This window comes from Hemitrygon akajei, chromosome 7 (genome assembly GCF_048418815.1).
Source record: "Hemitrygon akajei chromosome 7, sHemAka1.3, whole genome shotgun sequence".
In the NCBI taxonomy this organism is placed as follows: Eukaryota; Metazoa; Chordata; class Chondrichthyes; order Myliobatiformes; family Dasyatidae; genus Hemitrygon; species Hemitrygon akajei.
In genome coordinates this window covers 6252469-6264508 of record NC_133130.1, presented here as the reverse complement: position 1 = coordinate 6264508, position 12040 = coordinate 6252469, and the positions used below count along the sequence as shown (strand labels likewise).

The 12040-nt window shown below is 45.7% G+C and overlaps 1 pseudogene; it reads right to left on the bottom strand.

The window, feature by feature from the left end:
- Positions 1-3091: 3091 nt before the first annotated feature.
- LOC140729926 (interferon-gamma-inducible GTPase 10-like) lies at positions 3092-8115 on the bottom strand (annotated as a pseudogene).
- Positions 8116-12040: the final 3925 nt, after the last annotated feature.

The following is a 12040-nucleotide window of genomic DNA, read 5'->3' as shown; positions in this document are numbered from 1 at the left end:
TTCATCTAACTTATTCTGCATTTTGCGCCAATTCAATATAACATGTTCAGTCCTCTATTCACCCTTCAAGAAAAAATCTGCAGATGCTGGAAATCCAATCAACCTGCATAAAGTGCTGGAAGAATTTCCTCCGGCATTTTGAATGCGTTGCTCCATTCACCCTTTTCAATTATGTCCGCCTTTGGTATTGCAACTCATCATGTCGACTGCAATTTTGCCCCATCATCAGCCTCATTTTGTTGGGAGAGTCATTACACATTGCCTCTGCTTGTGAACTAACTACCTCATCCTCAGCAATATCACTCTAGTTCCCACAGACCCCCTCACACCAATAAATTCTAGCAAACCCGCCCATAAGGATAATGGTCCCACTTGTGTTCAGTTTTAACCAGCTGCTTTTGTACAGGTCGTACCTTTTCCAGAAGAACCGTAAATCTGAACCCCGGCACGTGTAACAGTTCCTTAGCCACACGTTCAGTGCCAAATCGTGCTCTAATTATTCTCGTGGCACGTGGTACAGGCGTTACACTACCGGTCACTACCGGTCTCTGATCCTCACTGAGGTGACTTAGATCTACAGGTAGTCTAGTCCCACTGTTCACTGGCACTACCTGTGGGTTTCATGCTGGTGTGGCTCACTGTAGCTGGTGTTGCAACTTTCTCAGAAACCGGGGCGGGCCGAACCGTCATAATAGTTTGTACTGTGCCAATTAAAGTGCGCCCTGGAAGAACAATGTCATGGCCAGCTGGGTTAGAAACATCAATTGTGATGACTGGGAGTACACCCTTCCTGACTCTGACTAGTGTGTCATAAAACTCAAGACCATCTGGCCACTGCGGGTTCAGGTCTGGCTGAAATAACATGGTCATGTCACCTTTAAAAGGCTGTGCAGCTACACGACAGTTAACTTGAATACTACTGTGTTTTGAAACTGCAACCTCTTTCTTCATTTTCACTGCATACTCATCTTCTTGCTCTGCACTAATGGCCTGGATAAAAGCTCTCACCTTGTTTCCTTTGAGACCTGGGAAAGCTTTCCTCACCATGCTATACTGTTTAGTCTTCTCGGTCTTAGTCAGGATGTGCTCAATAACATTGAAGCCAATGATGACATGAGACAGGTGCCAGGCTTCATTACAAGCACTGGAATGATCAGTTCTCCTGCTTGGTCAGTTCCAGAGGCAAGCCGGAAAATCGTTTCAATCCATTCCAAGTACGGCATTTCAGTTCAGTTTGCGGCAGTCAATGTCAAGTCATCACATGAGTCAAGGATCTCCGAGACATCACTCAGCCTTGCGGTTGGCAAGTATTCATCTTTCCATCTTTCATCGATTATTGACACCTGAGAGCCTGTGTCCCATAAAAACACAAAAATACAACTGCTGATGCTGTGAATCAAAGAATACATACACAACGCTGGAAGAACTCAGCAGGTCAGGCAGCATCCGTGAGAAAAGTGTAGCAAACGTTTCGGGCCGAGACCCTTCATCAGGAAAGGTCTGATGAAGGCTGAGACCCTTCATCCTGATGAAGGGTCTCAGCCCAAAACTTTGGCTACTCTTTTCTCATGGATGCTGCCTGACCTGCTGAGTTCTTCCAGCATTGTGTAAGTATTCTGTGTCCCATAAAGCTTGCAGTTGGTGGCCATCCAGGTAACACTCAACAATACACTATCTGCCAACTAGCGAGGTGACTTTGTGGGGGTGGCCAACCCGAGCTGGGGGGGGGGGGGGGGCGGAGTGTTAACATTTCTCTCTTCACAGGATGACCATTGTTTCCGTTTGCCAGGTAAGTCTATACTGCCACAATCTGCACGTTTCTGGGAATCTTTGCTAGTCACAGTTAACACCCATCCCTTGGTGGTAACCATTCCCTGTTTAACGGAGCCTCTCTCGACGGTCTGATTCCTCTAATTTTGCAGCCGGCTTGAAAATGTTCTTCACTTCCACATCGGTAGCAGTGCAGGCAGCGTCCATTTGCTCCTGCCTGCTGGCAGACAAAACATCTCCGTGGTGCATGGACAGAGCGGCTAGTGTACTGACTAGGTCCATACTGAAGCTGCATTGGAGCAGGTGCTTGTGGCTGACTGTAGCTGTTGTAATACTGCTTTGGTAAAGCAGGTGGCTGAGGGTCTCTATCCGGCCTGACTGCAGGTGGGGCACAGGGCTGTTGCTGAAACCTCGTCTGTTGTAGTGTCTCTTTAATCTGAGCTACCTCTGCACTGAGACCTTTTAAAAAGCTACACCTGTCTTAAGCTCTTGTATCTCTGTTAACAGTTCAGGGGAAACCTGTGTTTTGTCTTCCTTCACCCAGCACTTAGCAGGTGGCCGATCCTCTGACTGCACTACGCTTACACTTGTTGCTGACCGTGGAGTGTTAGACTTCTTTTTGTTTCTTCTTTCGCCTCATTAGCACAGGCGATGTTTAACCTCTCTAACAGAAGCTCATCTGAGGTCTCAGTATCGAGGAGGAGAGGCTGCATGTCTATCCTGATACTGTCATTCTGGAGACCAGTAAGTAATGTGTGTAAGCACATGTGCTGGACTAAAGCTGGATCGGACCTAAGCCCTGATTCTGACTCTTGGGAAGCAAACAGCACTTTCTGCCTCAAATCTGGAACACGCATGAGAAAACTCTGAGGGGTTTCTTTGCTGTTCTGTGCTTCAGAAGCTAGCTGCTTGTAAAGCTCTGTGGCGCTCTGTGCTTGGAAGTGGGAGCAGGGGATGCGTCGGAGTGTGGGGAGAGTCAGGTCGGGTCTTCCTTCCAAATAGCTGCGTAACTGTAAGCCTGGAGAAATAGCTCTAACTACCGCATCTACTATTTCTATCTCAGGATAACCTCAATTCAGTCCATTCTCAATCTGCTGAGCAAACCTGGAGAATGTCAGTTTATCCTTTTGGCCTGGTTCACCTATTTGGCCAGAGATTTTGAAATCTTTGCGCCAGCATTGGCTTGGCTGCTGCGGCTCAGCACTGACTTGTGGGCTCACGGTAGTTCGAGACTGGTACTGAGACTCATGAACAGTAGCATTAACAGGGGTGAGCTGCTCAATTTCCCCTCCTTTATGTCGCTTCACAGTTCTTTGTACCTCTACTTCTCTCCGTAGCCCTGCCCTTTCCACACTTCCCCAGATGGTGCTGCTCCATTATCTGTACCCTTGGTCAAGTCTGCATTTTTCTCTTTCAGCCGCAACAATTCCAACCTGCTGTCATTGTCTAACTCTGCCACTTCTTCTCTTTCAAGAAATTTCATTACATGAGTCACTAGTGATATGCGGGACTTCCCTTCAACAGCTGTTCTTTGCTCGCCTGATATGTCAAGAAAATCACAAACTTTGAGCAAATTGTCTCTAGTCAGGGTACGTAACCCTCCTACTACTACTTCCTGTAGCTCTTCTAAGGCTGGCATGTTGACAGGACAGGAGAAACTTACTGTGCAGGAGTTGGCTCTGAACTGGACGGCCTTTAACGTCCCTGATCATCTCTGACTGGCCTCGGATGACGTGTACTCCACCACCAGCTTCCAGCTCTCCTCGAACAGCAGCGCCATTCCTCATTGCAGCATGCCTGAGTTGTATTGCGGGGAGAATTTAGCTGCTGCAGAATTCGGCCACCAGGTTGTGGACACCGGACATCTGAAGCACCATCTCAGCGGTGCCTCCATAATGTTACGCCCCTGAAAAACGGGGAGAGATAAGAACGATAAAGACGTGAGGTGGTTTCCTCATTGAGAATTTACTCAAGTGAAGAAAGTACCGTGATGTCCCCTGGGTATATGGATGGAGACAGAAGCAATTGACCTCAGCGTAGCAGATCAAGGCTACTCTGCAGATCACTGATAATACTATTAGGGCCTAACTTTACACAATAAAGAATGAAAGAAACAATTAAATACCTGTTCGTATTTTAGCCCTTTTTAACATGTGTTTTCACTGTTTTTAAACAGTTTTTGAACTTAACAGATCTTATCCTTTAACTTGGCACACAGGCAGCAATTTAGGGTTTACTACTCTGGTGGGTCTGTTCTTCAGCTTTCTACATAGCTCCCTAAAATTTGTCTTCATGGTCTCCACACCCTTTCTACCTACATTTTTGGTGCCAATGTGTATCAAGACTTCTGGCTGCTCACCCTACCCCTTGAGAATGCCAAAAACCCAATCCAAGACATACCCGACTGACCCTGTCACCTGGGATGTAATATTCCATCTTGGTGTCTCTATCAGTCCCACACTATCCTGCCTCTGTTCCTTGAACTATGGAATTTCCTATTACCACTGTAGGCCTCTTCACCTCTCTGTTCTTCTGAACCACAGGCACCAGACTCTGAGCCAGAGACCCGGTTACTGTGGCATCCCCACCCCCCACCCCCCCAACACCATGATCGTCTCTTCAACTTATTATGGAGGAAAATAGCCACCGGTGTACTCTGCATTGGCTGTCCATTTCCCTTCCTTCTCCTGACAGTCACCCATTTACCTGTGTCCTGCAGCTTACGGGTGACTAACCCCCAGCGACTCCTGTCTATCACCTTTTCATTCGTCCATACGAGCTGAAGGTTATCGAGTTATAGCTCCAATTCCTTAATACATTCTCTGAGAAGCTGCAGCTCGGTGCACCTAGAGTTTGTCTGGGAGACTGGATTTCTCCCTGAATTCCCGTGTTTCACACACAGTAGAAAACAATGCCACTGGAGCCATTCTCACTGCACCACCAATCCCTGAATGATGATGAATGAAGAATTAAGAAGAAAGTTAGAAATTTTTCAGATACTTACCTCGACAAAGCCACTTCAACCATTGACTGACTCACAGCAATGGATGCTCGAAGAATGACTGCACTGCTTCCACTTGGGTGACTTTTATTCGTCCTTTCTAATTTAATTCAATTCAATTCATGTTTAATTGTATTTTAACCATACAGTATATGATACCCAAGAATACAGCCAAATGGTTCAGCATTCAAACCAGGTGACCTGTTCTGTACATAAAATTATGATTCAACCTTTGAGAAGTTATCAGAGATGCCAAGAGACAATCCACCCATTTGTGTGTCAGGACTTGCATGTTACAATGAGCTCCAGAATGAAGCCTAGCTGTTTCAGCGATAACAGCACACACTTTATCAATGAGTTTAACACATCTCTTCATGTTTCGAACAGAAGGGAATGGGTGTGTAACTAACAGTCTCCACTACAACATAAGGCTGCACTTCTGGAGGCTGATGTCTGCATAAGCATCAGTCAGAGATGGTCCTTAGATCCAATGCAGATCAACTGGCAGGCTATTATCAGACATTTTTAGCAGGTCCCTGTTCTATCTATGGTTCACTATCATCACGGGACGTAAATAAACAAGGTAATCTACCTTAAAGACTACCACCAACTGCTCTGAGATCTGCCATCACAAAGTGCTTCCAGGGGTCTGTCACAGCCCCCATCCTCATCACATTCTACAGGGGTTGTATTGAGAGCATCCTGAGCAGCTGCATCACAGCCTGGTTCGGAAATTGCATCATCTCAGATCGCAAGACCCTGCAGCCGATAGTGAGGTCAGCTGATAAGATCATCGAGGTCTGTCTTCCCACCATTTACACTACACGCTGCATCTGCAAAGGAAACGGCATTATGAAGGACCCCATGCACACCCCATACAATCTCTTCACCCTGCTGCTGTCTGGGAAAAGGCTCCGAAGCATTCGGGCTCTCACGACCAGACTATGTAACAGTTTATTCCATCTAGCAAACTACTGTTTCTTGACTACAGCTCTGCAATACTTGAATTCTAAGCAGGTCACCAATCTGTAAGTTCTGGGACTGGATCCTCGACTTCCTAGTGGACAAACGGTGACCAGTAATGAGGAGCAGCAACACTGAAGATACACTGAGTCACCTGGTTGCACTGGAGACCGGGATTCGTGAAGTTTAATGGAATTCATCGCTGTTCACAAAGAATGAGCGCTGACCGAGAGGCAGTTGCTTGCTTCTGTCAGATCTTTTAATCACAATTCAAAAGTACATCGAAATATTACAGAAGAAGAAAACAAACATTAAGCTGGACTATGATGAAGGGTGTGTGCACACTACTTGTCAGATTTAGCTACTGCATCGATACTTGGACTCAATAACACAGGAGACTGTGTTTAAGTTCCAGCAGGGCTGAGGAAATTAAATTCATTGTGTTGAACGATTCAACATTGAATCTGGGAACAGTGGCACGAATCCATACCTTACTGGACCCGGCACTGAATAGGGGTAGGATGTAATCGTTACCAACCTGCGGTCACTGAAACTGTTTGTTGCTAGTTGGTGCACCCGACACTCCAGTTCTCATGAAGCGTCACTGTCCGAAACGTCGACTGTTTATTCTTTTCCGTAGATGCTGCCTGACGTGTTGAGTTCCTCCAGCATTTTGTGTGTGTGTGTGTTGCTTTGGATTTTCAGCATATGCAGAAATTCTTGTGTTTGTGTCTTTAAACATCTACAGCAGGATGACTGAATCTAGATTAAATTGTGAGGCATTCTGTTGCAAAATGCTGCAGATGCTGGAAATCTGAAATACACTCGAAAGAGTTGGATGGTTCATTGGGTCAGACAGTGACTATGGAGAAACAGCTCCCGGAAATGATGGTAACAGGGATAGCCCTCCTTATAGGGGTAATGGGATACACTTGGACTCAAGCGGTGTTAGGATTAACAGGAGTCCTGATGAATTATTTATTCCCTCCATTAATGCTGCCTGACCTGCCGAGTTCCTGCTGTGTGTTGCTCATGATTTCCAGTATCTGCAGAATCCCTTGTCCAGATGGGGATGGAGTGCCAGAAAGACATTGACTTTGTTTGCTAGATATCAGGATGGTGTGACAATCCCTCCGGGACAGAGTAAGAGGGGCACACTGATAACAGCCCTCAGTTACCGATGCCTTCAGGGGAAGCGGCTACCTTGGCATTTTGAAGGGCAATTTTAGCTGTCTCCACCATTGTATCCAGCGAATTATTCAGCTTCATGAGAGTCACCCCAAAGGATGATGTTGCCCCAAATATAGAGCCTAAAATGGGGACAAAGTCAAGGAAGGGCTCGTCGATTGTCAGCGCCATTGCCACTGTGCTTCTCTGCATCAACAGCACTACCTGCTCACGTGTTATCTCCCCGAACACCCATTTGTGCTCGGTACCTCTCCGCAGATACACTACACTGATCCCCATTCTCTGGGACAGTTTGCTGAGAGATGACTCATCCAGACCAGGGTTCTTCCGTATGAACAGGATATCGGAGATAATGAGTGCCAGGTCACAGGCAAGAGACAAACCCGAAATGGGAATTGCACCGATAGCCCCCGATATGGCGGACAGCATCTGGATGAAACGCTGCAGAGCCTGATGTTTTCTCTCTATAGCAGCTTCAGGTGTGTTGGGGAGTGCTGTGATGAATAGATTCTTCTGTGTCTCCGAGAGATTGGATAACACAACCTCCCTTAATTCATCAAAATCAAACTGGTCAAAGTTATAGGCGGAATAGAGAAAAACGAAAGTATTTTGTATCTCTGCTGACTCTAGTGAGGGGATGCAATATTCCCTCACTTTCCGGAACATACCCTACTGGTTTTAACCCTTCTTGCGGCTTTCTCCCCTGACAGTCTCGTCGATCTTAGATAGCACCAGGTAGAAAGATTTCCCACCTTCTTCAGAGCCCCAGCAAATAACTTGTCATTCTCCGTGAACCGAACAGCAGTGCCAATGATGCCCAAATCATACTGGGAATAGTTGGTTTTCTTCATGAACTTTTTCCCCAGAGACATTGGTGTGTTCAACCCAGGGAAATCATAGTACTGAACGTTAGGAATTGTGGGGTGGGCGTAAGGTGTTATTTCCATAGTGGTCTCTTTACCGCAGGTTGGGCAGCCCTTTTCTCATTCTCATCCAACCCAAACAGGGCATTGATCAGGGTCAAGGTGCCCGACCCTGACTCACCCATCACCGCAATCAGGTTCATTTTCGAACAGCTTGGATTTTCTCTCGATGGCTAATTGAAAATCCTTCTGTAATTCACATTGACAAGCATCCAGCAGATCCCTCACATCCTTGGTGCTGCAATACAGGTTGGATAGAAGACCAGACATTTCCCACTGAAAGAGGAAAACATGTTTATTGTGTTTGAGAAGGAAGTCGTCAGGTAATCATAAGAAATCCTGTTTGAACGAGCCAAATGAATTTAAATCAGCTTGTGGCTTTTGTGAGAGGGTGGTAATAGTGGTTTGTTTTTCTATTTGGAGGGTGCAAATCACAGGTGATTAACAGTTCTCCTGCATTTTATCATTTATATTAATGACTTGCATGAGAATACTAGTTCCATGTTTAATCAATTTATGGAAAATAACGATTTTGGTGGTACAGCGGACGGTGGAGAAGGTTGACCGAGATTACAGCAAGATCCAGATCGCCTGGGACGTTTGGGCAAAGTGTGGCAGTTTGAATTTACCTCAGACGTGTGCAAAGTCAGTAATTTCAGAAACATAAGTTGTGCAGGCCAAATACAGTATCGGTATAACAGGTAGACAGGGCAGTGACGCAGAGATTTGAAGCAACACACACAAAATACTGGAGAAAATCAAAATGCCAAGCAGTATCTATAACAGTCAAGGTTTCAGGCCAAACCTCTTCATCTCAACTGGAAAGAAAGAGGAAACATCAGACTAAGAAGGTAGGGGGAGAGAGGAAGAAGTACATGGTATTAGGTGATAAGTGAAACCAGAAGAGGGGCAGGGGATGATGTAAAGACAGACAGACATACCTTATCAATCGCGAGGAAAATTGGGTTTTGTTACAGCCGCACCAACCAAGAATAGTGAAGAAATATAGCAATATAAAAACATAAATAATTAAATAATAGTGTTAATCATGCCAAGTGGAAATAAGTCCAGGACCAGCCTATTATTTCAGGGTGTCTGACACTCCGAGGGAGGAGTTGTAAAGTTTGATGGCCTCAGGTAGGAGTGACTTCCTATGACGCTCAGTGTTACATCTCAGTGGGATGAGTCCTTGCTGAATGTACTCCTGTGCCTAGCCAGTACATTATGGAGTGGATGGGAGTCATTGTCCAAGATGGCATTCAACTTGGACAGCATCCTCTTTTCAGACTCCACCGTCAGAGAGTCCAGTTCCACCCCCACAACATCACTGGCCTTACAAATGAGTTTGTTGATTCTGTTGGTGTCTGCTACCCTCAGCCTGCTGCCCCAGCACACAACAGCAAACATGATAGCACTGGCCACCACAGCCTCGTAGAACATCCTCAGCATCGTCCGGCAGGTGTTAAAGGACCTCAGTCTCCTCAGGAAATAGAAACAGCTCTGATCCTTCTTGTAGACAGCCTCAGTGTTCTTTGACCAGTCCAGTTTATTGTCAATTCGTATCCTCAGGTATATGTAATCCTCCACCATGTCCACACTGACCCCTTGGATGGAAACAGGGGTCACCGGTGCCTTAGCCCTCCTCAGGTCCACCATTAGCTCCTTAGTCTTTTTCACATTAAGCTGCAGATGATTCTTCTTGTACCATGTGACAAAGTTTCCCACCATAGCCCTGTACTCAGCCTCATCTCCCTTGCTGATGCATCCAACTATGGCAGAGTCATCAGAAAACTTCTGAAGATGGCAAGACTCTGTGCAGTAGTTGAAGTCCGAGGTGTAGATGGTGAAGAGAAAGGGAGACAGGACAGTCCCCTGTGGAGCCCCAGTGCTGCTGACCACTCTGTCTGACACACTGTGTTGCAAGCACACGTACTGTGGTCTGCCAGTCAGGTAATCAATAATCCATGACACCAGGGAAGCATTCACCTGCATCACTGTCAGCTTCTCGCCCAGCAGAGCAGGGCGGATGGTGTTGAACGCACTGGAGAAGTCAAAAAACATGACCCTCACAGTGCTCGCTGGCTTGTCCACGTGGGCGTAGGCACAGTTCAGCAGGTAGACGATGGCATCCTCAACTCCTAGTCGGGGCTGATAGGCAAACTGGAGGGGGTCTAAGTGTGGCCTAACCATAGGCCGGTGCTGCTCTAGGACAAGTCTCTCCAGGGTCCTGGATAGTTGATTAGTGAAAAAGATAAAGGTGTGGTGTAGAGAGAATATGATAGGAGGGAACAGAAGACCATTGAAGAAAGAGAAGGAGAATGAGACCAAAGGAGGTGATGGGCCGGGAAGGAGATAAGGAGAGAGAGAAACGGGAATGGAGAGTATTGAAGAGACGGTAGAGAAACAATTACTGAAAGTTGAGGGAATCAATGTTCATGCCATCAGGTTGGAGGCTACCCAGATGGAATATAATGTATTGCTCCTCCAACCTTAGTGTGACTTCATCGCAGCAGAAGAGGGGGCTATGAGCTGATATGTTGGAATGGGAATGGGAAGTAGATTTGGAATGGGTACTTTCAATTCTGTTTTCAATTTCATCCATCTTTGAGGATATATGAAAACATGCAGATGAAAGACCAGTCATTGCAGTGTACATGGATTTCAGTAAGACATTTGACAAAGTTCACCATGTGAGGCTTATTCAGAAAGTATGAAGGCATGGGATCAAAGCAGAGCTTGCTTTGTGGATCCAGTACTGGCTTGCCCACAGAAGGTAAAGGGTGGTTATAGATGGTTCACATTCTGCCTGAAGTTTGGTGACCAGCGGTGTGCCTCAGGGATCTGTTCTGGGACCTCTTCTCTTTGTGATTTTTAGAAATGACCTGGATGAGGAAGTGGAGGGGTGGGTTAGTAAGTTTGCTGGTAACACAAAGGTTGGGGGTGTTGTGGATAGTTGTCATAGGGTACAGCACAACATCAATAGTCTGCAAAACTGGGCTGAGATGTGACAAGTGTAGTTCAACTCAGATAAGTGTGAAGTGGTTCATTTTTGTAGGTCAAATTTAAAGACAGAATATAGTATCAATGGTAAGATTCTTGGCAGAGTGGAGGATCAGAGAGATCTTGGAGTCCATATCCATATGACACTCAAAGTTCCTGCGCAGGTTGACAGTGTTGTTAAGAAGGTGTATAGTGTGTTGGCATACATCAACCGTGGGATGGAGTTCAAGAGCCATGAGGTAATGTTACAGTTATATAAGACCTTGGTCAGACCCCACTTGGAATACTGCATTCATTTCTGTTCACTTTACTACAGGAAGGATGTGGATACTATAAAAAGAGTGCAGAGGAGATTTACAAGGATGTTGCCTGGATTGGAGAGTGTGGTTTCTGAGAATAACTTGAGAGAATTTGGCCTTTTCTCCTTGGAGTGACAGAGGATAAGAGGATGAGAAGCATTGATGGTGTGGATAGCCAGAGGCTTTTTCCCAGGGCTGAAGTGACTAAAATGAGGGGGCATAGTTTTAAGGTGGTTTGACATAGGTACCAAGGGGAGATCAGCGGTAATTTTTTTACACAGAGAGTGGTGGATACTTGGAATGCACTGCCAGCAACAGCCGTAGAGGCAGATACAATAGGGTCTTTTAACGGACTCTTATATAGGTACATAGAGCTTAGAAAAATAGAGGGAAATGCGGTAGTGTAATTCTAGGCAGTTACTGGGGTAGATTACATGATTGGCACAACTTTGTGGGCCAACATGCCTGTAATGTGCTGTAGACTTCTATGCTCTATGTTCTATTTCAATAAAACTTCCCATTTCAACACAAGCTTCGTACTCTCAAAATTTCACTGTTGAATTCCTCCCACTTACCATGTACACCTTTACCAGAAATGAGACTGTCCCAATGCACATTTGCCAGATCAATTCTGATACCATCAAAATTGATCGTATCTGGCCTTTCTCCAATTTAGAATCTCAATCCAAGGACAAGACCTATCCTTTTCCATATTTACTTGAAACTGATGCCACTGGGATCAGGAGATGCAAAGTGTTTCCCAAACACAAATTACTGTCACTTGCCCTGTCTCATTCACTAATAGCAGATCCATTATTGAGCACTAAGGGACATTGGGAATTTTATGTACTGATTAAGGAAATTTTTTTGAACACATTTGAGAAACTCCATCCCAT